This window comes from Cherax quadricarinatus, chromosome 64 (assembly GCF_038502225.1).
Source record: "Cherax quadricarinatus isolate ZL_2023a chromosome 64, ASM3850222v1, whole genome shotgun sequence".
Classification (NCBI taxonomy): Eukaryota; Metazoa; Arthropoda; class Malacostraca; order Decapoda; family Parastacidae; genus Cherax; species Cherax quadricarinatus.
Genome location: NC_091355.1, coordinates 7,670,638 through 7,695,669, shown reverse-complemented (window position 1 = coordinate 7,695,669; position 25,032 = coordinate 7,670,638). Strand labels below are relative to the sequence as shown.

The following is a 25,032-nucleotide window of genomic DNA, read 5'->3' as shown; positions in this document are numbered from 1 at the left end:
GGGGTTGACTGATACTTGTCATAGCTTGGTAACTGGTTTCTGAGTGGACTGGTGGAGTGCGCTCACTGTCTTAGCTAAGAAACTAGTTCCCGGTTTGACTGGTTGAGTGCGGACCAGGATTAACTTGTGGCATGGAAAAATGACGTGTGGTTTGTCTAATAAGGTATCACCTTATTTTTCAGAATAAGCCTGAAGAATCTGTGAGAATAATTCTGAGTTACCCCTCGACCTGACAAAATCTGTAACCTGAAAATTTACGTGAACTTAAATTCCAGCTGTGACACAGAAAGAGGTCATCGTTTACATTAAGTTAAGAATATAAAGAACTATGTGAATAAGACAGTTATGGTATTTTGAAACACAGGATATAAGCACCGAGAGATATGCTCAATAATCCACACGGAGACACAAACTCAGAAGATTAGTTGATCTGTATACTTTGACCCCTTATGCTAAAGAGAATCCCAGAAGGGGGTCAACATATAGAGGTCAATTAATCTCATGTGTATCTGTCTCCATGTGGATTATTATTGAGTATTTAAAAATGTTCATTACACTTTATTCACCGAGAGATATCTCAGTGTATATATGCTGAGAGAGAAAGAGAGAGAGTGCTCTACTTACTATATTAGGAATTAAAGTATTCTTCTCTGGTGGTGAAAAAGTTACGCACAGCTTTAATAACCTTATAATCGATAGACTTTGAACCTCATTAACCAACCAACCATTTTAAAATGCCCTAAGTTTAGGGCATATTTTGTGGAAGAAATCACAATATAACGCGTGGGGGGGGGGAAACAGTGAAAATAGAAAATAAAACCTGAACGCTTTCACGTGCTTAAACATCTTTCTCTGAAGATGTGTATAAGCACATGAAAGCGCTCAGGTTTGATTTCATATTTTCACTGTAGCAAAATTTGTGTGCTTACATCCTTGACATGGTCTACTATTGACGTTCATAATGTAGACAGTCTTCCTGAGAGCGATTAAAATTGCACTAAGTAATGGGTAGTATCCGGAGGGAGTTGGAAAACCATAGCTTCTGGAGATCTAAATTACTGGATGTAAACTGCGTACTGCAGGAAGGTGAAGTAAGGCAAGGCAGGTCGCGTGAAAGTTGAAGAGCTGAGTGTTGTATAAGTGTATGGGAGAGTGTGGTATAAGTGTGTGGGAGAGTGTGTGGTGTGGGTGTGTGGGAGTGTGTGTAGTATGGGTGTGGGAGAGTGTGTGGTATGGCTGTGTGGGAGAGTGTGGTTGGCTGTGCGGGAGTGTGGTATGGGTGTGTGGGAGAGGGTGTGGTATGGGTGTGTGGGAGTGTGTGTGGTATGGGTGTGTGGGAGAGTGTGTGGTATGGGTGTGTGGGAGAGTGTGTGGTATGAGTGTGTGGGAGTGGGAATGTGTGGGGTATGAGTGTGTGGGAGTGGGAGTGTGTGATATGGGTGTGTGGTATGAGTGTGTGGGAGAGTGTGTAGCATGTGTGTGAAAGAGTGTGTAGTATGGGTGCGTAGGAGAGTGTATGGTATGGATGGCGTGGTAGTTCAGTGCAGATAATGTGTTTAGTCTGTCTCATGGTCCATATCTATTACTGGCTTCATGGTTGGTGCTCTGTCTGCCTTCTCTAGGCAGCTAGATGGCAGGCTTCATGGTTGGTGCTCTGTCTGCCTTCTCTAGGTAGCTAGACGGCTGGCTTCATGGTTGGTGCTCTGCCTTTTCTACCCAGCTAGATGGCAGGCTTCATGGTTGGTGCTCTGTCTACCTTCTCGAGGCTGCTAGATGGCAGGCTTCATGGTTGGTGCTCTCTGCCTTCTCTAGACAGCTTAGTGGCAAGCTTCATGGCTGGTGCTCTCACTCAGTAGCTTCTAGACAGCTTAGTGGCAAGCTTCATGGGTGGTGCTCACTCAGTAGCTTCTAGACAGCTTAGTGGCAAGCTTCGTGGCTGCCATTAAGCTGGGTAACATCCAGGTGAGAGAAGATAATTTCCAGCTCTGGACGGTTGACTGACTGGTCTTAGTAACCGGTTTTGTACCTTCCTGGGGGAAGGTGCCTTGATCCAGTCAACTGCAGCTTCCTCCTCTTCATCGGTTCAAACCAAATTACATCCTATTCCTCCCAGGCTTTGTGTGTGACACTTACGGGTTTAGTGCTTTCCCGTGAATAATAATATATTTTGTGGCTCCACATGTACACGGCTTTTGTAGCTGTTTGTGTGGATGATTTGTAGTTTGTGTGGTTGATTTGTAGTTTGTGTGGTTGATTTGTAGTTTGTGTGGTTGATTTGTAGTTTGTGTGGTTGATTTACAACTGTTTGTGTAGTTGATTTGTAGGTGTCTGGGTGGTTGATTTGTAGGTGTCTGGGTGGTTGATTTGTAACTGTTTGGGTGGTTGATTTGTAGCTGTTTGGGTGGTTGATTTGTAGAATTTTTCTCAATTTACAGCTAATTGCTAGTGTTTATGAATGATTTCTCTTACTGAAGGAGCTCATTGTTAACCCTGCCGTCTCTGGCAGGGTGAGTGAATGGGCAGGTTGTTTACCCTGCTATCTCTGGCAGGGTGAGTGAATGGGCAGGTTGTTTACCCTGCTATCTATGGCAGGGTGAGTGAATGGGCAGGTTGTTTACCCTGCTATCTCTGGCAGGGTGAGTGAATGGGCAGGTTGTTTACCCTGCTATCTCTGGCAGGGTGAGTGAATGGGCAGGTTGTTTACCCTGCTATCTCTGGCAGGGTGAGTGAATGGGCAGGTTGTTTACCCTGCTATCTCTGGCAGGGTGAGTGAATGGGCAGGTTGTTTACCCTGCTATCTCTGGCAGGGTGAGTGAATGGGCAGGTTGTTTACCCTGCTATCTCTGGCAGGGTGAGTGAATGGGCAGGTTGTTTACCCTGCTATCTCTGGCAGGGTGAGTGAATGGGCAGGTTGTTTACCCTGCTATCTCTGGCAGGGTGAGTGAATGGGCAGGTTGTTTACCCTGCTATCTCTGGCAGGGTGAGTGAATGGGCAGGTTGTTTACCCTCTCATCTCTGGCAGGGTGAGTGAATGGGCAGGTTGTTTACCCTGCTATCTCTGGCAGGGTGAGTGAATGGGCAGGTTGTTTACCCTGCTATCTCTGGCAGGGTGAGTGAATGGGCAGGTTGTTTACCCTCTCATCTCTGGCAGGGTGAGTGAATGGGCAGGTTGTTTACCCTGCTATCTCTGGCAGGGTGAGTGAATGGGCAGGTTGTTTACCCTGCTATCTCTGGCAGGGTGAGTGAATGGGCAGGTTGTTTACCCTGCTATCTCTGGCAGGGTGAGTGAATGGGCAGGTTGTTTACCCTGCTATCTCTGGCAGGGTGAGTGAATGGGCAGGTTGTTTACCCTCTCATCTCTGGCAGGGTGAGTGAATGGGCAGGTTGTTTACCCTGCTATCTCTGGCAGGGTGAGTGAATGGGCAGGTTGTTTACCCTGCTATCTCTGGCAGGGTGAGTGAATGGGCAGGTTGTTTACCCTCTCATCTCTGGCAGGGTGAGTGAATGGGCAGGTTGTTTACCCTGCTATCTCTGGCAGGGTGAGTGAATGGGCAGGTTGTTTACCCTGCTATCTCTGGCAGGGTGAGTGAATGGGCAGGTTGTTTACCCTATCTCTGGCAGGGTGAGTGAATGGGCAGGTTGTTTACCCTGCTATCTCTGGCAGGGTGAGTGAATGGGCAGGTTGTTTACCCTGCTATCTCTGGCAGGGTGAGTGAATGGGCAGGTTGTTTACCCTCTCATCTCTGGCAGGGTGAGTGAATGGGCAGGTTGTTTACCCTGCTATCTCTGGCAGGGTGAGTGAATGGGCAGGTTGTTTACCCTGCTATCTCTGGCAGGGTGAGTGAATGGGCAGGTTGTTTACCCTGCTATCTCTGGCAGGGTGAGTGAATGGGCAGGTTGTTTACCCTCTCATCTCTGGCAGGGTGAGTGAATGGGCAGGTTGTTTACCCTGCTATCTCTGGCAGGGTGAGTGAATGGGCAGGTTGTTTACCCTGCTATCTCTGGCAGGGTGAGTGAATGGGCAGGTTGTTTACCCTCTCATCTCTGGCAGGGTGAGTGAATGGGCAGGTTGTTTACCCTGCTATCTCTGGCAGGGTGAGTGAATGGGCAGGTTGTTTACCCTGCTATCTCTGGCAGGGTGAGTGAATGGGCAGGTTGTTTACCCTGCTATCTCTGGCAGGGTGAGTGAATGGGCAGGTTGTTTACCCTATCTCTGGCAGGGTGAGTGAATGGGCAGGTTGTTTACCCTGCTATCTCTGGCAGGGTGAGTGAATGGGCAGGTTGTTTACCCTATCTCTGGCAGGGTGAGTGAATGGGCAGGTTGTTTACCCTGCTATCTCTGGCAGGGTGAGTGAATGGGCAGGTTGTTTACCCTCTCATCTCTGGCAGGGTGAGTGAATGGGCAGGTTGTTTACCCTGCTATCTCTGGCAGGGTGAGTGAATGGGCAGGTTGTTTACCCTGCTATCTCTGGCAGGGTGAGTGAATGGGCAGGTTGTTTACCCTGCTATCTCTGGCAGGGTGAGTGAATGGGCAGGTTGTTTACCCTGCTATCTCTGGCAGGGTGAGTGAATGGGCAGGTTGTTTACCCTGCTATCTCTGGCAGGGTGAGTGAATGGGCAGGTTGTTTACCCTGCTATCTCTGGCAGGGTGAGTGAATGGGCAGGTTGTTTACCCTGCTATCTCTGGCAGGGTGAGTGAATGGGCAGGTTGTTTACCCTCTCATCTCTGGCAGGGTGAGTGAATGGGCAGGTTGTTTACCCTGCTATCTCTGGCAGGGTGAGTGAATGGGCAGGTTGTTTACCCTGCTATCTCTGGCAGGGTGAGTGAATGGGCAGGTTGTTTACCCTGCTATCTCTGGCAGGGTGAGTGAAGGGGGGAATGATGTACCTTTGGTTTCGAGTTTTTTTTTTTTTTCCTGCTCCCGCTTGTCTGGTGCTTGCCTGGTTATCCAGGTTGTTGTGCTGACGGCCCGCTGGCCCACATAATCCATCACAGCCTGGTTGATCTGGCACTTAATGGAGATACTTGTCCGGTTTCATCTTAATGACCTTTACACTTGTTCCAGGTGTTTGTGATGTCTTTTGATATTAGTGTAGGACCACGAATGTTGGTACATTCTCTTATTGGTTGCTGGTCCTTCCCTCTCCTGCACGTTGACTGCTTCATTCACAACCTCGTCTCTGTATAAGAACATAAGAACATAATGAACATCAAAATGGTATACAATACCGACAGGTTGTTAGGTAAGACACATATGCAACAGTTAGACAACTTTATTCCGAAACGTTTCGCCTACACAGTAGGCTTCTTCAGTCGAATACAGAAAGTAGGCAGGAACAGTAGAGATGTGAAGACGATGTAATCAGTCCATCACACTGCAGAAGGCCTACTGGCCCATACGAGGCAGGTCCTTATCAAAACGACATCTACCTAAAGCTACTCAAGAAATAACTCCCGTACCCCTTGACACCAATCAAACCCAGCCCCTCCCACTCATATATTTGTCCAGTCTCTTCTTAAAGCTACCCAAGGTCCTAGCCTCTATCACCCCACTGGGAAGACTGTTCCACGCATCTATCATGGAACAAGTGACACATTGCTCACGAGGTAAGTAGTCAGGTGTTGTGTGTGATTCATGTTTAGCGGACGGAGGATCAACCCTCTGCAATTCATTACGCCAAATATCTCAAACGGGTTTAGCGTCTCACATAAATAAAATGCTCCTGAAGGATATTTCCAGGGGTTAACCCCCCCATCCCCCGCGGTCCGGTCCCAAACCAGGCCTCCCGGTGGATCAGGACCTGATCAGTTTGGCTGTTACTGCTCACCGCACGCGTTCCAGCGTATGAGCTAGAGATGGGCTGATAAGGAATTAATTTAAGGAGCTTGTTCAGTTCCCTCTTGAAGATACCCAGAAGTTTGTTGATCATTCCCCTTACACACGAAGGAAGAGCGTTGAAAAGTCCTGGGCCTCTGACTCTCATAGAGCTCTCTCTCTGTATTCTAAGTGCCTCTGCATTTTGTGAGGATACCCAGCAGCGCCTACCAAGCCTCTTCTTTTTACACAAATCAATTTTACAGGCTAAGAGCTGTTATCCTACCTCAGTACATTTTAAAGCCCAGCACTAGCTAGGGTATACTACCACATCCCAGGATCAAATGTCACGTTATGTAATGCCACCCATACAGTCGACTAACACCCAGGTACTTACTGCTAGGTGAACAGGGGCAGCAGGAATAACGAAACGTGCCCACCGTTTTCACCCGTACCAGGGATCGAACCCCGGACACATAAGTGCATGAGTTGAGTGCGCTACCAACCGAACCACGGAGTGATTCCGGTGTTAAGGTATAGCACCAGTACCTCCAGGATTTTCCAAGTGTAAATGATGTACCTCATTCGCCTACGTTTAAAGGAAAACAGTTGAAGGGACTTGAAGCTTTCCCAGTAGTTCAGATGTTAAGCTGAATGTATATGAGCAGTGAAAGTTGTGTTTTCTAGCTGAGCTTATCTTGAAGGTGTCCTTAGTATACCGCAGTATACTGGTAGCTTTTCTTCTTAAGTTTCTTTACGACGAGGAATGTGTACAGTGGGCACACATTATTGTTAGCGTGACTCATTCATCACTCACTTCAAACGTATTTTTTATACGCATGTTTCATTGATTTGCGATACGCTGTTCCTTTGTACAGTAGAAGTATGCATGTGTGTGTGTGTGTGTATGTAGTAGTAGTAGTGTGTGTGTGTGTGTGCATTAACCTGTTTGTGATTGCTAGGGGTCGAGCCTCACCTCCTGGCCCTGCCTCTTGTCACTTGCTGGGTTTACTCCCACTAAACACTGTGTGGCTCCCACCTCTGCTTCGTCCAGGTCATTCCACTTCCTGACTCCTCAGAATGAAGAAATAGTCTTGGTATTCTGGTCACTCGTCTATACCGTCCACAGGATGGTTATGGGGTGTACAGTAAACTAGCCACTTCCGTGGCAAAATATAATCATCTATGCCCTTGTGTTCCTCTTTGCCATCTCTCGAACAATCTGTCCTTTTTTTTTACTCTGTCAGTTCCTCTCAGTATTTTGTACGTTATCATCATATCACCCCTAGTCCTTCTATCCTCTAATATTATTAGGTTTAGATCCTCCAATCTTTCCTCATAACAAAAATCTCTTAGTTCCAGAACCAGTCTCGTTGCAATCCTCTGCACTTTCTCCAGTTTATTGAGACGCTTGATCAGGTGCAGATGCCATATTGGTGCTGCATATTCCAGTATAGGACTGACGTATGCCGTATATAGTGTCGTGAATGACTCCTTGCTTAAGTTCCTGAAAGTTAATCTTTACCACATCACTAACAACTGCTGCTGCAGTTGTTAGTGATGTGCACTTCAGGCGATATGCTCAGTAGTGTTCACCCCAAAGTCCTCCTTCCTTAGTGAGGTTTGCAGCCTTTGGCCCCCAAGCATGTATTTCCTTTGAGATCTTTTTTGTCCGTTCTCAATCTTCATAAGTTTGCATTTGAGGGGTTAAATTCTAATAACCACGTATCACACCAGACCTGCAGTTTGTCCAGGTTCATTTCCTTGTCGTCCTTAGTTTCACGTAATATGCGAGAGGAAAACGTCGAAATCTATTTCTTCTGTCATATCATTCATATACACAAGAAACTGTACCGGTTCTAATGCTGATTCTTGTGGAACCCCACCCGTCACGTGCGCCCATTCCGACAACTCTTCTCGGACAATTATTTGTTGTTTTCTTCTTGTAAAGTATTCCTTGATTATTGTAGTGCCTTCTGTTATTCCTGCCTACTTCTGTAGCTTTTGACACAGTCTCTCACGCGTTACTGTGACAAAAACTTTCCTATAGTCCAAAAATATTCAATTCACCCATCCCTTTTTCTCCTGCCTCACTTTACTTACTTTGTCGTGGAACTCTCGTAGGTTTGTGTGACAGGATTTACCGTCTCTAAAGCCGTGCTGGTTGTTGTTTATGAACCCACTACTTTCTGCGTGCTACAACACTTGTGTACTCGCCTAATTGGTATAAACCTTGGTAATATATACCGACAAGTCGGTTTAGAACAACACGTAAGCAAACACTAGGACATATTTATTATAAAACGTTTCGGTCCTGAGACCTTGATCAAGGTCTCAGGACCTAAACGTTTTCTAATAAATATGTCCTCTATTTTGCTTACGTGTTTTTCTAAACCAACTCGCCTAATTGTGGTTGCAGAAGTCGATTCATAGCTCCTGGCCCTGTGTGTGTGTGTACGTACGTGTACTCGCCCGTTTGTGGTTGCAAGAGTAGAATCTCAGCTACTGGCCTCGCCTCTCCGCTGGCCGTGTTCGTTCTTTCCTGATTGAGGAGCCCTTTCATAGTTATTTTTAAAGCTACGTATGGATCCTGCCTCTACAGACAGGTGTGGGTGTGTGTGTACTCACCTATTTGTGGGTGCAAAGGTTCGAGACATAGCTCCTGGCCCCGCCTCTTCGTTAATCGCTACTAGGTCCTCTCCCTGCTCCATACGCTTCATCATACCTCGTCTTAAATCTATGTATGGTTCCTGCCTCCCCTACGTCACTTGCCAGACTATTCCACTTCCTGACAACTCTGACTAAAGAAATACTTCCTAACATCCCTGCGACTTATCTGAGTCGTCAGCTTCCAGTTGTGACCCCTTGTTTCTGTGTCCCATCTCTGGAATATCCTCACTCAATCCACCTTGTCAATTCCTCTCAGTATTTTGTATGTCGTTATTATGTCTCCCCTAACCCTCCTGTCCTTACGTGTCGTCAGGCCGATTTACCTTAACCTTTCTTCGTATGTCATTCCTCTTAGCTCTGGAACTAACCTTGTTGTAAACCTTAGCACTTTCTCTAATTTCTTGATGTGCTTGACCAGGTGTGGGATCCAAACTGGTGCTGCATTCTCCAGTATAGGACTGACGTACACGGTGTACAAAGTCTTGAACGATTCCCTACTGAGGTATCGGAACGCTGCAGCAGTTGTATGGTTGATGTGCGTGTGCCTGTGTTTCCTACTGCCTTTAATATATAAATATTGATAAGCTTTGTTGGCCTGTACGTTATGGTTATTTATTTGGAGACTAAGAAACATAAATGGTTTTTGATCGTGGTGAACGAGTAATATAAATTGATGTTCACCATCGAAAATACTGAGAACTGACAATTTGTGGGCGGAAGGCTGTGATGGAGATGTTTTCCTTCGATATATCGGCTTGTTTGTAGATATGTGGGTGTTAATGTTGTGTGCGTGACTGTATTGGTGTACCTGTGGGTGTCGTGTGTGAGTGAATTGGTGTAGGTGTGGGTGTTCTATGTTGACCTAGTTGAGTTGACCTAGTTGAGGTGGCGGGGGTCGAGTCCGAGCTCCTGGCCCCGCCTCTTCACTGATCGCTACTAGGTCACTCTCCCTGAGCCGTGAGCTTTATCATACCTCTGCTTAAAGCTATGTATGGATCCTGCCTCCACTACATCACTTCCCAAACTATTCCACTTACTGACTACTCTGTGGCTGAAGAAATACTTCCTAACATCCCTGTGATTCATCTGTGTCTTCAGCTTCCAACTGTGTCCCCTTGTTACTGTGTCCAATCTCTGGAACATCCTGTCTTTGTCCACCTTGTCAATTCCTCTCAGTATTTTGTATGTCGTTATCATGTCCCCCCTATCTCTCCTGTCCTCCAGTGTCGTCAGGTTGATTTCCCTTAACCTCTCCTCGTAGGACATACCTCTTAGCTCTGGGACTAGTCTTGTTGCAAACCTTTGCACTTTATCTAGTTTCTTTACGTGCTTGGCTAGGTGTGGGTTCCAAACTGGTGCCGTATACTCCAATATGGGCCTAACGTACACGGTGTACAGGGTCCTGAATGATTCCTTATTAAGATGTCGGAATGCTGTTCTGAGGTTTGCTAGGCGCCCATATGCTGCAGCAGTTATTTGGTTGATGTGCGCTTCAGGAGATGTGCCTGGTGTTATACTCACCCCAAGATCTTTTTCCTTGAGTGAGGTTTGTAGTCTCTGGCCCCCTAGACTGTACTCCGTCTGCGGTCTTCTTTGCCCTTCCCCAATCTTCATGACTTTGCACTTGGTGGGATTGAACTCCAGGAGCCAATTGCTGGACCAGCTCTGCAGCCTGTCCAGATCCCTTTGTAGTTCTGCCTGGTCTTCGATCGAGTGAATTCTTCTCATCAACTTCACGTCATCTGCAAACAGGGACACCTCAGAGTCTATTCCTTCCGTCATGTCGTTCGCAAATACCAGAAACAGCACTGGTCCTAGGACTGACCCCTGTGGGACCCCGCTGGTCACAGGTGCCCACTCTGACACCTCGCCACGTACCATGACTCGCTGCTGTCTTCCTCACAAGTATTCCCTGATCCATTGTAGTGCCTTCCCTGTTATCCCTGCTTGGTCCTCCAGTTTTTGCACCAATCTCTTGTGTGGAACTGTGTCAAACGCCTTCTTGCAGTCCAAGAAAATGCAATCCACCCACCCCTCTCTCTCTTGTCTTACTGCTGTCACCATGTCATAGAACTCCAGTAGGTTTGTGACACAGGATTTCCCGTCCCTGAAACCATGTTGGCTGCTGTTGATGAGATTGTTCCTTTCCAGGTGTTCCACCACTCTTCTTCTGATAATCTTCTCCATGATTTTGCATACTATACATGTCAGTGACACTGGTCTGTAGTTTAATGCTTCATGTCTGTCTCCTTTTTTAAAGATTGGGACTACATTTGCTGTCTTCAATGCCTCAGGCAATCTCCCTGTTTCGATAGATGTATTGAAAATTGTTGTTAGGGGTACACATAGCGCCTCTGCTCCCTCTCTCAATACCCATGGGGAGATGTTATCTGGCCCCATTGCCTTTGAGGTATCTAGCTCACTCAGAAGCCTCTTCACTTCTTCCTCGGTTGTGTGCACTGTGTCCAGCACATGGTGGTGTGCCCCACCTCTCCGTCTTTCTGGAGCCCCTTCTGTCTCCTCTGTGAACACTTCTTTGAATCTCTTGTTGAGTTCCTCACATACTTCACGGTCATTTCTTGTTGTCTCTCCTCCTTCCTTCCTTAGCCTGATTACCTGGTCCTTGACTGTTGTTTTCCTCCTGATGTGGCTGTACAACAGTTTCGGGTCAGATTTGGCTTTCGCTGCTATGTCATTTTCATATTGTCTTTGGGCCTCCCTTCTTGTCTGTGCATATTCGTTTCTGGCTCTACGACTGCTCTCCTTATTCTCCTGGGTCCTTTGCCTTCTATATTTCTTCCATTCCCTAGCACACTTGGTTTTTGCCTCCCTGCACCTTTGGGTAAACCATGGGCTCATCCTAGCTTTTTCATTATTCCTGTTACCCTTGGGTACAAACCTCTCCTCAGCCTCCTTGCATTTTGTTGCTACATATTCCATCATCTCATTAACTGGCTTCCCTGCCAGTTCTCTGTCCCACTGAACCCCGTTCAGGAAGTTCCTCATTCCTATGTAGTCCCCTTTCTTGTAGTTTGGCTTCATTCGTCCTGGCCTTCCTGCTTCTCCCTCCACTTGTAGCTCTACTGTGTATTCGAAGCTTAAAACCACATGGTCACTGGCCCCAAGGGGTCTTTCATATGTGATGTCCTCGATATCTGCACTACTCAAGGTAAATACTAAGTCCAGCCTTGCTGGTTCATCCTCTCCTCTCTTTCTTGCAGTGTCCCTTACGTGTTGGCACATGAAGTTTTCCAGTACCACCTCCATCATCTTAGCCCTCCATGTATCTTGGCCCCCATGTGGGTCCAAGTTCTCCCAATCGATCTCCTTGTGGTTAAAGTCACCCATGATCAGGAGCTTTGCCCTGCATGCATGAGCTCTTCTGGCCACTCTAGCCAGTGTGTCAACCATCGCTCTATTGCTCTCGTCGTACTCTTGCCTTGGCCTCCTGCTGTTCTGCGGTGGGTTATACATCACTGCTATTACCACCTTGGGACCTCCAGAGTGAAGCGTTCCCGCTATGTAATCACTTTCTTCTCCGCTGTCTCCTCTCTCCAGCTCATCAAAATTCCAGCGATTTTTGATCAGCAATGCCACTCCTCCACCCCCCCTGTTCCCTCTGTCTTTCCTCAGGATTTGGTATCCCGTTGGAAAGATGGCATCTGTTATCATACCTGTAAGCTTGGTTTCTGTGAGAGCTATGATGTCCGGTGATGCTTCTTTGACTCTTTCATGCCACTCCTCCCACTTATTTGTTATTCCATCAGCGTTTGTGTACCATACCTTCAGTTTCCTTTCCAACACTGTGGTTTGGGGGGCCTGTGAGGGTGGGAGACCTGGTGGCATACTGTGGGATTCTATAGCTCGGTGTTGGGTGGAGGCTGTGGGTATGGACTGTAGTGTGTGTTGGGATGGTGTGATAGGTTGTATGGTTCTGAGAATAGTTGTGTGTGTGCTTGCCCTTGCTGTTCTGTTCTGCTCTGACTGACCTCTGCTGGTTCCATCCTTGTCTCTTTTCCTAGCTCCTTTCGTTTTTTTGTCCTCTCTCTCAACTGCTGTCGTTCTGATTTTGTTCTGTCTCTGTCTAGGAACACCCTCTTGTACTCTTCCGAGTATTTCAATCGTGGTTTCTCTTGGAGGATCCTGTTCCGCACTGTTTCCGTCCTGAGAATCAGCTTGATTGGTCGGTTTCTCCCCTTCGAGTACCCCCCTATTCTCTGAAAATTTACAATCTCGTCCATCTCTTCACCTATTTCCGTGATGATTTTCTCAATCTCCTTTCTTTCTTCCTGCTGCCTTTCAGTGTGTGCCCTTTCCTCTCTCTCCTGAAGCCCATGGATAAACACTGATTTTGCCCTTTCCTCCTCCCATTGCCTCACCCTCTGTGACTCTGGATCCTGCCTGTATGTGGTCAGTTTCTCCCTTGATTTTTCCAGTGGCTCTTGATATCATGGTTGTGCCTGTATTGTGACTGTATTGGTGTGTGTTGTATGTCTATTGGTGTGTGTTGTGTGTATGTGTGACTATTGGTCTGTGTGTAGGTGTGAGTATTCTGCGACAATACTGGTGTGGGTGTTGTGTGTATGTGTGACTATACTGGTGTGTGTATAGTTGTGGATGTGTGTAGGTGTGACTGTATTGATGTGTGTGTAGGTGTGAGTGACTATATTGGTGCGTGTTTGTAGGTATGGGTGTTATGGAAATGTGTGACTATACGGGTGTGTGTGTTGTGTTTGTGTGACTGTACTGGTGTGTGGGTGGGTGTTAAAGTGTTAGTAACCTGGTGTGAATATGTGTATCAACCTCTTCACCTCAACGCACACAAAGACAGCCCCTACTGATTTGCCATTTACATTAAAAAATATCAGTTTTACTACTGATCTTTGTGGTACCCCGCTCGTTACTCTCTCCCATTCTGATGTCTCCTACCTTAATGTCACTCATCTGTCTTCCAGGTACTCTCTGGTCCACTGGATCATACGGTCTTTTATCTTCTTTCTAATTTCTCTGATAATCTTGGTGTGGTACCATGGTAAATCATCTAGTCCTGGAAGATGCTATCTACTTTTCCTTTTTTGTAGTGTCTAATTTGTAAAACTCCAAGAGTCGCATCCCAGTGGCTGGAACAGTTGCGACTTAATAATGATCCGCTGTATAGTCCTTGTGGCTTAGCGCTTCTTTTTGATTATAATAATAATAATAATTAATAATGATCCATGACTGACCGAAAAGTTGCTCAAAGTTTCGTCTCAGAAGTGTTACTTGTGACAACTAGTTAGGCAGGTATATTGGTGTGTACTCACCAAGTGTTCACAAGTACTCTTGAAGCTAATAAAGCCTTAGACTGATTAATAAAGATAGTCTTAAGTGTATACACCTTTTCATCGAAAAAGCAGTCCGTATGAAGCTCGGTGAGGAAGCCTCCCGCAAGGTCGATAACCCCTGTAATCAACAGAGGACAGACAGGAGGTTGTTTTGCTAGCAACGGCAAGGCATTCAGTTACTGGACAAAAACTTGTTGAAAATATTAGGAGCGGCCGTGTCTTGTACGGGATGTTTGTCCTGGTGGGTCATCCGACTTCCATGGAACGGAAAGAGAACTTAAGTGATTTACCGTCAGTGATTCAAGGTTCTCCCTTCCCCCTCTCCTCTTCCTCTCCTTCCTATTCCCCCCTCTCCTCCCCTTCCCCTCCTCCCCACTGCCCTTCATGGTTGACTGAGTTTCACGTGCATGCGAGTTCGTGTACGTGTGGATTGGTGCACACACGTACCTTGTGGTGTGTGTGTGTGTGTGTGTATGTATCCGACAAATGTACGTACGCTTTTGGTGGTGCATAAGCTGGTATGTACACACACACACACACCACACACACACACACACACACACACACACACACACACACACACACACACACACACACACACACACACACACACACACACACACAACACCTGCACATGCCGTGTGCATCTTTAATACTGCCGCGGTTATTAATTACTGCTGTCTGGCTGACACCAGAGGGGTACGTATTCTCTCATGTTATGGAACAAGTGTTCAAGTTAAATGATACATTAGCTGTGTTACATCAGTGTAGTTAAGTGTGTATGACGGTGACCTTGGGACCACAATAGCATCCATGTACTGCCACCATGACCTTGGGACCACAATAGCAGCCACATACTGCCACCATGACCTTGGGACCACAATAGCAGCCACATACTGCCACCATGACCTTGGGACCACAATAGCAGCCACATACTGCCACCATGACCTTGGGACCACAATAGCAGCCACATACTGCCACCATGACCTTGGGACCACAATGGCACACACTGCCACCATGACCTTGGGGCCCACATAATGGCAGCCCCACACACACAATGCCACACCCACAAACAGTCGCGTCTGAGGCTTATATTGTTCTGCACCCTACACGTCCCTGTGAACCATGAACAATAATAATAACAGTGTTAGAGGAACGCCTTCCGCCTGAACAGTAGAACTGAAAAATGAATAACGGATAATTATGATAATTTTCTAAGGATTTTAATTAAAATAAAATAAAAATTGGCCGCTGTGGTTCTAGTAGGATGTTGAGACAGGAGTATCTTATGCCCAGGATGACTGTGATGTTTTAGAAGAAATGGTGTTGGCTATCCTAGGTGGCGGTGTTCGTCCAATGTTCTGGAATTCCTGTCACTACTTGGTCGTAGTACCAAAATTCAGATTTCAGAGGCGAGAAGTCGTAATGTCCCACTGTGTTCTGTAGACAGGGATCTTGCTCCAATTAACTAGCGTCTACCCTGGTTGACCAGGCCAGCAGCAGAGCTGATAATAAAGAAAACAACACTGGTTACATAGGGGTTAAATAAGTATAACATTGAAGAAAGACAAAGGATGGTATTCTACTTAAGTGTCATTACTGGTAGCCAGGTAAATCAGCAACAATGAACAGAAATATTCCTGGTAGATCATCTTACCTGATCAGGAGAAGAGTGGAGGTGAAGTGATTCTCCAAACTTCAGCCCACACCAGGTAAGGCTTAATACTACCAGGAGTAGAAATTAGGGAAAATCAGACCCGAGGAACTGAAGTTTAGTCTCAGCCCGCTAGATGGTAGTGCGGGCCGTAACAAGCTATTGGTTCCTGGGTATCTGAACAACCATAACCCCACTTGGGCTTTTTTCCTCAAAACAATAATAATAATCCATGCGTGTCGTAAGAAGCGACTTAAATGCCGGGAACAAGGGGCTTAGTAACCCCTTCTCCTGTGTAAATTACTAAATTTAAAAAGAAAAACTGTAGTGCACCCTGCCTCAGTGGGATACGGCCGGTGTGTCGAGAGAAATGCAAGGAGATTGTTATATTGAAAATTGTATAAAATACCAACAAGTTGATAATAAGACACATGTGCAACAGCTGGGTATATATATTGTTGAAACGTTCCACTTACACAGTAGGCTTTCAGTTAAATACAGAGGCGGCAAGTGTAGTAGTGAAATGAAGATGTAATTAGTCCATAAACCCTGGAGAAATAGTATTTGAGGTGGTCAGTCCCTCAGATTATTAAATGGTTACTATTATAGCCATATTTTTTAAAGGGGTGGACCGGTAAACTAGCGGTAGGCCTCGGTCAGATGACCAAAGGCTCCATCTACGAGTCATCATATGACTAAGACCCGCGTCGGGAAACACTTGTCATTTTTTTTTTTTAACGAATCTTGCCTAAGCCTCAGCCTGGAGAAGAGTTGAGCTCCATGGTCTGGAACGATAAATAGAGGACACAAGGGTGAGTGGCTGGAAGCAGCAGTGGCATAAGAACCAGACAGTCCAGTCTGGACAATTTCCTTTTATGGGTCTCAAATAATCAAGTCAATCTCGGTACATAAGAAGATGCTGATGGTCCATACTAGGCGGAACATTCTCAAACTCAAGCCACTAACAAAAATATTTAATATGAGGGACCTTTTGGTGGTAGCGACCACACAGTGCTAAGGTTCGAATACCTTGTGGAGATGAATGACTTCATTGGTAAGACGTTTCGCTTACGAGTAGGCTTTATTAAGCACATAGAACAACGAAAAGAATGAAGATAAACGCCTCAGGGGCGGGTAATCAGGTGTAAATAAGGTAAATAGTTGGCACGATGCATGTGCAACATTCAGGTATCAGGCTTCTTCAGTCGAATAAAAAGGTGATTACAATATTGGAGACAGGAGGAGAGGTGGATAGGTATATTTTAAGTGATCAGTCCCATAATCTTGATAGAAGTAGGCCAGTTCCTTAGTCCACAGGAAGCCTACTGGCCCACGCTAGGTTTTCTTTGTTTCAAGATGATGTGAACTATAGGAGTCTCCAACCTCAAGCAACCAATTTTTTTTTTTTGATGGTACATGACTACTTTGTGGATGACTCTACTTTGTAGATGACTCTACTTTCTAGATGATTCTACTTTCTAGATGACTTCAAACTCCTAAGCTTAATCCTGTCATTTTCTGTCAGTAATAAGCTGACTCATTGTCCCACGTCATGAGTGGGAGTGAGTGTTGCAGTGTAGGGATCATTGTGTTGGCTGTGATGCTAGTAGGTAATACATACCTTCCTTCAGTGTGCCGGTTCTTGTCGTTCATGCATGTCATCACTTATTAATGTTCGCAGTGAAAGCTCACGTGGCGAGGGAATTTTTGAGGCTGAAGAAGGTGTTTTCCTTGTGGCCTGTGTGATGCTAAGCGCACTCAGGAAAAATCCAGATTAAGAATTCCTTCCAGGTTTTTAAATCATTATAGAAATAGAAGGGAATTAAATCGTCTTCATTTGTATGCATAGAAACGACCTAACTCTCTGCTACTTCCATCACGACTTGAGAACCAAGAGAGGAATGTTAATTGACTTTACCATCTGTTACCTCTGGCAGCAGGTGTTAGGAGACTTTGGCCTTTTGTCTCACCCCGCCCAAGATTGAACCCAGGTCTTTCACATGGGAGCCGAGCGTATTACCACTGAGCTAAAGCTCAGTCATTAACTATGTAAAGATAGAAACTGTATAAAATGTAATAATGTTGGTAAAATTACCAACAATATGTTTGGTGAAAGGACACAAGTGCAGCTAATGCGACATTTTATTGTGGAAACGTTTCACTCTCCAGAAGCTTTGTCAGGAGCTTTGGAAAACGAAACGTTGCCACAATGAAATGTATCATTATTTACAGTTGTGTCCTTTCATCTAACATTGTAAAATATGTAAACTACACACACACACACACACACACACACACACACACACACACACACACACACACACACACACACACACACACACACACACACAAACACACACACACACACACACACACACACACACACACACACACACACACACACACACACACACACACTGAACTTCAGACCAGTGTCACTGACATGTATAATATGCAAAGTCATGGAGAAGATTATCAGTAGAAGAGTGGTGGAGCACCTAGAAACGAATGAGCTTATCAACGACAACCAGCACGGTTTCAGGGACGGGAAATTCTGTGTCACAAGCCTACTGAAGTTCCATGACAGGGTGACAGCAGTAAGACAAGAGAGAGAGAGAGAGGGGTGGGTAGATTGCGTTTTCTTGGACTGTAAGAAGGTGTTTGACACAGTTCCACACGAGAGATTAGTACAAAAGCTAGAAAACCAGGCAGGGATAACAGGGAAGGCACTGCAGTGGATCAGGGAATACCTGTCGGGAAGACTACAGCAAGTCATGGTACGTGACGAGGTGTCAGAGTGGGCGCCTGTGACGAACGGGGTTCCACAGGGGTCAGTCCTAGGACCGGTGCTGTTTCTGATATATGTGAACATGATGGAAGGAATAGACTCATAAGTGTTCCTGTTTGCAGATGTGAAGTTGAGAAGAATTCAGTCGGACGAGTACCAGGAAGAACTACAAAGGGATCTGGACAGGCTGCAGCCCTGGTCTAGAAACTGGCCCCTGGAGCTCAACTCCACCAAGTGCAAAGTCATGAAGATTGGGGAAGGGCAAAGAAGACCTCAGACGGAGTACAGTCTAGGGGGGCCAGATACTACAAACCTCACTCAAGGAAAAGGATCTTGGGGCGAGTATAACACCAGGCACATCTCGTGAGGCGCACATCAAAAAATAACTGCTGCGGCATACAGGCGCCTAGCAAACCTGAGAACAGCATTCCGACATCTCAATAAGGAATCGTTCAGGACCCTGTACACCGTGTACGTTATGCCTATATTGGAGTATGCAGCACCAGTTTGGAACCCACACCTAGCCAAGCATATAAGGAAATTAGAGAAAGTGCAAAGGTTTGTAACAAGACTGGTCCCGGAGCTAAGGGGAATGTCCTACGAGGAGAGGTTAAGGGAAATCAACCTAACAACACTGGAGGACAGGAGAGATAGGGAGGATATGATAACGACATATAAAATCCTGAGAGGAATCGACAAGGTGGACAGAGACAGGATGTTCCAGAGATGGGACACAGCAACAAGGGGTGACAGTTGGGAGTTGAAGACTCAGATGAATCACAGGGATGTTAGGAAATATTTCTTCAGTCACAGAGTTGTCAGGAAGTGGAACAGTTTGGGAAGTGATGTAGTGGAGGCAGGTTCCATACATAGCTTTAAGAAGAGGTATGATACATCTCATGGAGCAGGAAGAGTGACCTAGTAGCGGCCAGTGAAGAGGCAGCGCCAGGAGCTGCAACCACAACTAGGTGAGTACAACTAGTTGAGTAGACACACACACACAATTATATATATATATATATATATATATATATATATATATATATATATATATATATATATATATATATATATATGCTGGATGCCCAGCAGTAAGGGAGCCACCCCAACTATGCAGATCTGATGGCAGCCAGAAGCGTCCAGATGGTATCACCCTTCAAGCCTGGACAGATGGGAAGCAGGTGGTGTGGGACTATACATGTGCATCTACCTTGGCTGATACCTATCTCCAATACACCAGGGAGGAAGGAGGGGCAGCTGCCAGCTTCAGGGAGTCCCAAAAGTCTAGAAAATATGGAGAACTTGCCCATCATTATATGTTTGTTCCCATAGGCTCAGAGACCCTCGGCTCATGGGGAAAGGGTGCATCTAAATTCCTTAAGGAGCTGGGAAAAAGACTCATCAGGGTAACTAGGGATCCCAGGGCAGCTAGTTTTCTGTTCCAGCGGCTCAGTGCGGCTGTTCAAAGGGGTAATGCCTGCTGTATTTTGGGCACACGCCCCAGCTCTGAGGAGCTGGATGAGATTTTCGCCTTATAATCGGTGATACACGCGTAACAACATGTACCTTATATGCCACCTTTATATCAACAATGTATCTCTTAAATCTTCTGTACCATATTATATATATATATATATATATATATATATATATATATATATATATATATATATATATATATATATATATATATATAATATACAGTGTGACCCAAAAATCTGGACACGTGGGTGAAATTACATTTTTTTTTTTTTGTAAAAATATACAGCAATTTTAAATCAATAATATCTTGAACATATCCACCATTATCGATGCAAAGTTCAACTCGCTTTGCAAGACTCACATGGACACAATGCAGTAACTCCGGTAACTGCCTCAAAAAACACAGAATATTAGTAATATTTCCCTTGTATCCAGACTTTTGGATCACCCTGTATATAAAATGAAAGGCCTATGAAAATACAAGCCACAGACGATTACCAAATAGAAATTAATCCAAGGTAAAACTCCAATTAACAATCTCAAGTTATTACAAGATGTAATAAGTAAATTGTATGGAAATCAGTTGTATTTTAAACTTAATTTATACATTATACTGCGGTGTGTACTCGTATTGTTTGTGTTTAGTATAATGCGAATTATGTGTTTGTAATTCCGTAAATGTTAACTCGTAATCTACACTAAACTAGTGATTTTTTTAATAAAATCAGTTGCTTTACCGAGAGAGAAGTAAACCTGTTACCCGACTTACTGCTCGTGACTTGATTAAGTTCCGGGAAGGACCGAAACGTCAGTCAGCGTTTCCTTTGCAAATTGTGGGTTAGCTGTGAATAAAGAAAATCCAGATTGGCTGCTTTTATCCATTACATACGACCACACTTAACTATGACGTACGACCACACTTAACTGTGACATACGACTACACTTAACTGTGACGTACGACCACACTTAACTGTGACATACAACCACACTTAACTATGGCTGTGCACCGCGACCAGTCTTACGACCGGTTGGTAAAAGTCAGCTAGACTACTATGTTATTACAATAACAAGATTCACCGGTATATTTCAAGCTCTCTTGAAACCAGTTTTTGGTCTCTTGCTTGGGAGGGAGGCTGGTCTCCCTGCAGCCTCTCTCTCTTAATACAACGTTTTATTATTATTATCACAGTCCAATTGATTGGCTGGTATAGTGTTTATTTTTTTTTTTTTTTTGACAGATTGGTGGAGTATGTTGTTAAGTAGACTGGAGTATGTTGTCGTTAAGTAGACTGATGGAGTACGTTGTCATTAAGTAGACTGATGAAGCATGTTGTCGTTAAGTAGACTGATGGAGTATGTTGTCATTAAGTAGACTGATGGAGCATGTTGTCGAGATGTTCTTATTACCTGGGTGGCCTTTCCTGCCAGGTGACTCTCTCCCCTCCATCCCCAAGACTGTCAGCATGAGATCGGGCAACTAGCTCATTTCAGTACCAGCAGAGCTGGCTACACTGAGACTACCCTCTACCATATTAAAAAGACATAGGAAGAGGGGTAATTTTCTGTGATGATTAAGACACATGTGGAGGCGAAACGTTTCAACAGTAAAGATACCCAACTGTTGCACATGTCTTAATCATCAACTTTTCATTATTTTATACCATTTTGAACATAATCTTCTGTGACTCCAAGGACTTGAAAGTCCTACTTACAAAATAGACACCAGAAACATCATAATAGGCATTAAAAGTTAAAAATGACACGAAAAGTACACAGGACAAAGGCTTTTGTATTTCATTTGTCTGGACATTGATAAAGACGCTACGTCTTTTTGTGTCAATGAATTTTTAATTTGTCATTTAGCACAAGTAGTGGTGAAGGCTTGATCTTCCATCCGTCAGGTTAATACCATCCTGTTGAAGGATATCACCTCTGATAGACAAGAAAACATAGGTAATCTTTATTTGTACAAGTACGTGTACAAGGTGTACAGGTCTAGCTGACATCAGTGACATACTACTCTATAGAAAGCCCCCTTGTTATGCACAGCATTTCGGGTAAATTAGGTGAATTTGTGACCCACACCAGTCAGCTAACACCCAGGTACCTATTTTACTGATGGGTGAATACTAGACAGGAGGTGTCTTAAGGAAACACGTCCTGTTTCCACCCGTACCGGGGATCGACCCCCGGACCACAGTGTGTGAGTTGAGTGCGCTAGCGATCGAGCTGCGGGATACCCAAGATAGCCTGAGACCTTCTCAGGTCTGTGATCTGTTCCCATCAGAAAGCTACATATGGGGGTAGCATAAAACGTGAGGAATTAGACATGTGCAACATCTGAGTATCTTTATTTGTAGACGTTTCGCCATCCAGTTACTTTATCAATATAAATTCAAGGACAGTGGGAAAATAGAACTATATAAAAAAGAAATCTGAAATCTCAAGTTCAAGGTTACATATTTCAACACCTTGTAAGAGCCCTATACTGCGTGATGTTATATGAAGGGAAGATATAGTTAATTTTTGTTCTCACTGTTAACTATCTTGTAGCAGCACACTGTTGATGTATCTAATTTTGTTCAGTATAAAAAAAATTCTTCCATATGAACCCCCTCTCTTGTTAAGTGAAACCCCCCTGTCCTGTCAAGTGAAACCTCTCTCTCCTGTCAGGTGAAACCCCCCTCTCCTGTCAAGTGAAACCTCCCTCTCCTGTCAAGTGAAACCCCCTTTCCTATCAAGTGAACCCCCTCTCCTGTCAAGTGAGCACCCTCACCTGTCAAGTGAACCCCCTCTTTTGTAATTCCAGGCAAACCTCCACTCCCCGCCTTTGAGGTTATTCCCTTCCCCTCTCCTATAGGTGAAAAGTTTTCAAAAAACCACTAAGTCAAAATTCTTGCAAGGCTGTTGTTGCTTACCTGACATAACTCTGAGGCACATCAGACTAGTTAGTCAGTTCACCGTAAGTTCCAAAAAAAACTAGAATTAACAAGCAGAAGTTAGTTTTGTCTGTAAAAATACTAGATCAGCTGATGCGAATCAACAATGGGATTGGATACAAAAGGAAAAATCCGGAGAAATCGCAGTGTTGTTGTTGAAGCTGAAGAAAAATAGGTTTTGTGGAGGAGCCAGAGTACAAAGTCATGTTGACAGAGGTGAGGCGGGTCGTGGAGGTGCTCAACGTCCGCAGTCCAGCGCTCAAACTAACTTGATGTCTTTTATAGTCACGTAGGAATTTCGCCTGCCATTGAGAGCCCCATTTTCTGCAGACGGAACATTTGTGGCAAGTTAAAAATGGCAAGTTGCCGAGTCAGCATTGTGGGAAGAATGACAAGGCACTCCTTACCCGGAGAGCGGGTCTTCTTGATCTCAAGCATTGTTTTGCTGCAGCAGTTGCATTGTGCAGCTGCTGCTTCGTCATCCTGCTGTCCCTTGGCATACACCAGACTCGCTGAATCATCACCACTTAATATTATTACCTTTAACGTATTAACCATTGGTTGGGTACTCATAACTTAATAGTAGCGCATTCGGCACACAACTGAGGGATCCAGGTTCAATCCTGGGAGGAAGTGAGATGAATGGATAAGGGATCAAGATCCCAGGACCGAAACGTTTTCTAAATATGTCCTAGTGTTTGTTAGTGTCTTTCTAAACCAATTTGTCGGTATCTATTATCAACGTTTATACCAAGTCTCTTTAATACCTAAGGCTCTAGTTGACCTAGTTGTAAATATGTTCCTAGGTGTTACCTTGGTGAGACTTCTAGACAAGTTTCCTGATACCTACTGCCCCTGTTTACATAAGAAAGTGCCTGGGCGTTAGCCAAGTGTTGTGGGAGGCATCCTGGGAAGAACCCCCACGGTGCGTGAGGCATGCAGGCAACACAAGATTAATGTTTACACAGGCAGTCAGCGCCTGTACCTCGCTACCACGTTCTCCCGAGTATCGTTTTTGTTTTTCTTTTTGCTTTTTACTACAATCAAAATAAATATCTGGATATCTCTCTGGAAACTTTGTGCAGGTTGGTGTGGTATTTTGTTTGTCAGGAGAAATGCACACGTTTCCCCTGAAATGGGTTATTAATGGCTTGCCCCTCAAAGGAGGTTCCTTGACGCTGGTGAGGGACTCTTGATCTAGGGAATTGGATCTGTGCTCCGGTTCCCTGAACTGAGCCTGAATACCTTCCCCCCCCCAGGCGCTGTATAATCCTACGGGTTTAGCACTCCCCCATGATTGTATACACCATTTGATATAATAATATTGATGGGTTGCCCAGCGAAACTCAGTCATTTGACCGAGGTCCTTCCCTGGCTTACTGTCCCACCCAGTACAGTAACATATGTGCTATATGATGATATGTGGCTCAGGTAGGAATTTTCAGGAGGTAACTTGACCACTATCTGAAGCGAGTAACTGATTAACCGTGTTGTGATGGCTATGCGGGACTGCGTGACGCTTGCACCAACAGCCTAGTTGACTAGGGGAGGGCAGTAAGTTGGTTTAGAAAAACACGTAAGTAAACAGTAGGACATAAAAAACGTTTCAGTTCTAGGACCTAGAAGTGATCAAGGTCCCAGGACTGAAACGTTTTCTAATATGTCCTAGTGTTTCTTTACGTGTTTTTCCAAACCAGCTTGACGGTATTTATTACCAAGATTTATACGGGCCAGTAAGTAAATCTGGTCTCAGGCTGTGAAGGTCAGCAGCGACATCCTAATCTATCGGATAAACATCCAGGAGGTCTGGTCTAGATAAGCATAAGGTAATGTTTGCAAAGAACAAAAAGGAACAATGTACATGAATGGTATACAATACAGACAAGATGAGAATTAGACACATATGCAGCATCCGGGTATCTTCATTGTAGACGTTTCGCCATCCAGCGGATTTATCAGTACAAATTCTAGGACAGTAGAACGATATACAAAAGATGAGGGATAGTAGTAGTAGTAGCCATGAAGAAGGTTATGTAGATGTCCTCTGAACCAAGATTCCATGATGTTAGTGTTAGACACCGCAACATCACTTCTGCTGTCTTCAAATTATGTCCTAGAATTTGTATTGATAAAGCCACTGGATGGCGAAACGTCTACAGTAAAGATACCCAGATGTATTAATGTTGGTAGAATTACCAAGTATGTTAGGTGAAAGGACACAAGTGCAATTAATGTGACATTTTATCGTGGCAACGTTTCGCTCTCTAGGAGCTTTGTCAAGCCGGCTTGATAAAGCTCCTGGAGAGCGAAACTTCGCCACAATAAAATGTCATATTAGTTGCACTTGTGTCCTTTTACC

General features: G+C 44.9%; 1 protein-coding gene across 5 annotated transcripts in view; it reads left to right on the top strand.

Annotated features, from left to right (window-relative positions):
• Kdm3 (Lysine demethylase 3) overlaps positions 1-25,032 on the top strand; it is a 1,464,865-nt gene that overhangs the window by 539,083 nt on the left and 900,750 nt on the right. The gene's annotated exons all lie outside the window — the stretch shown is intronic.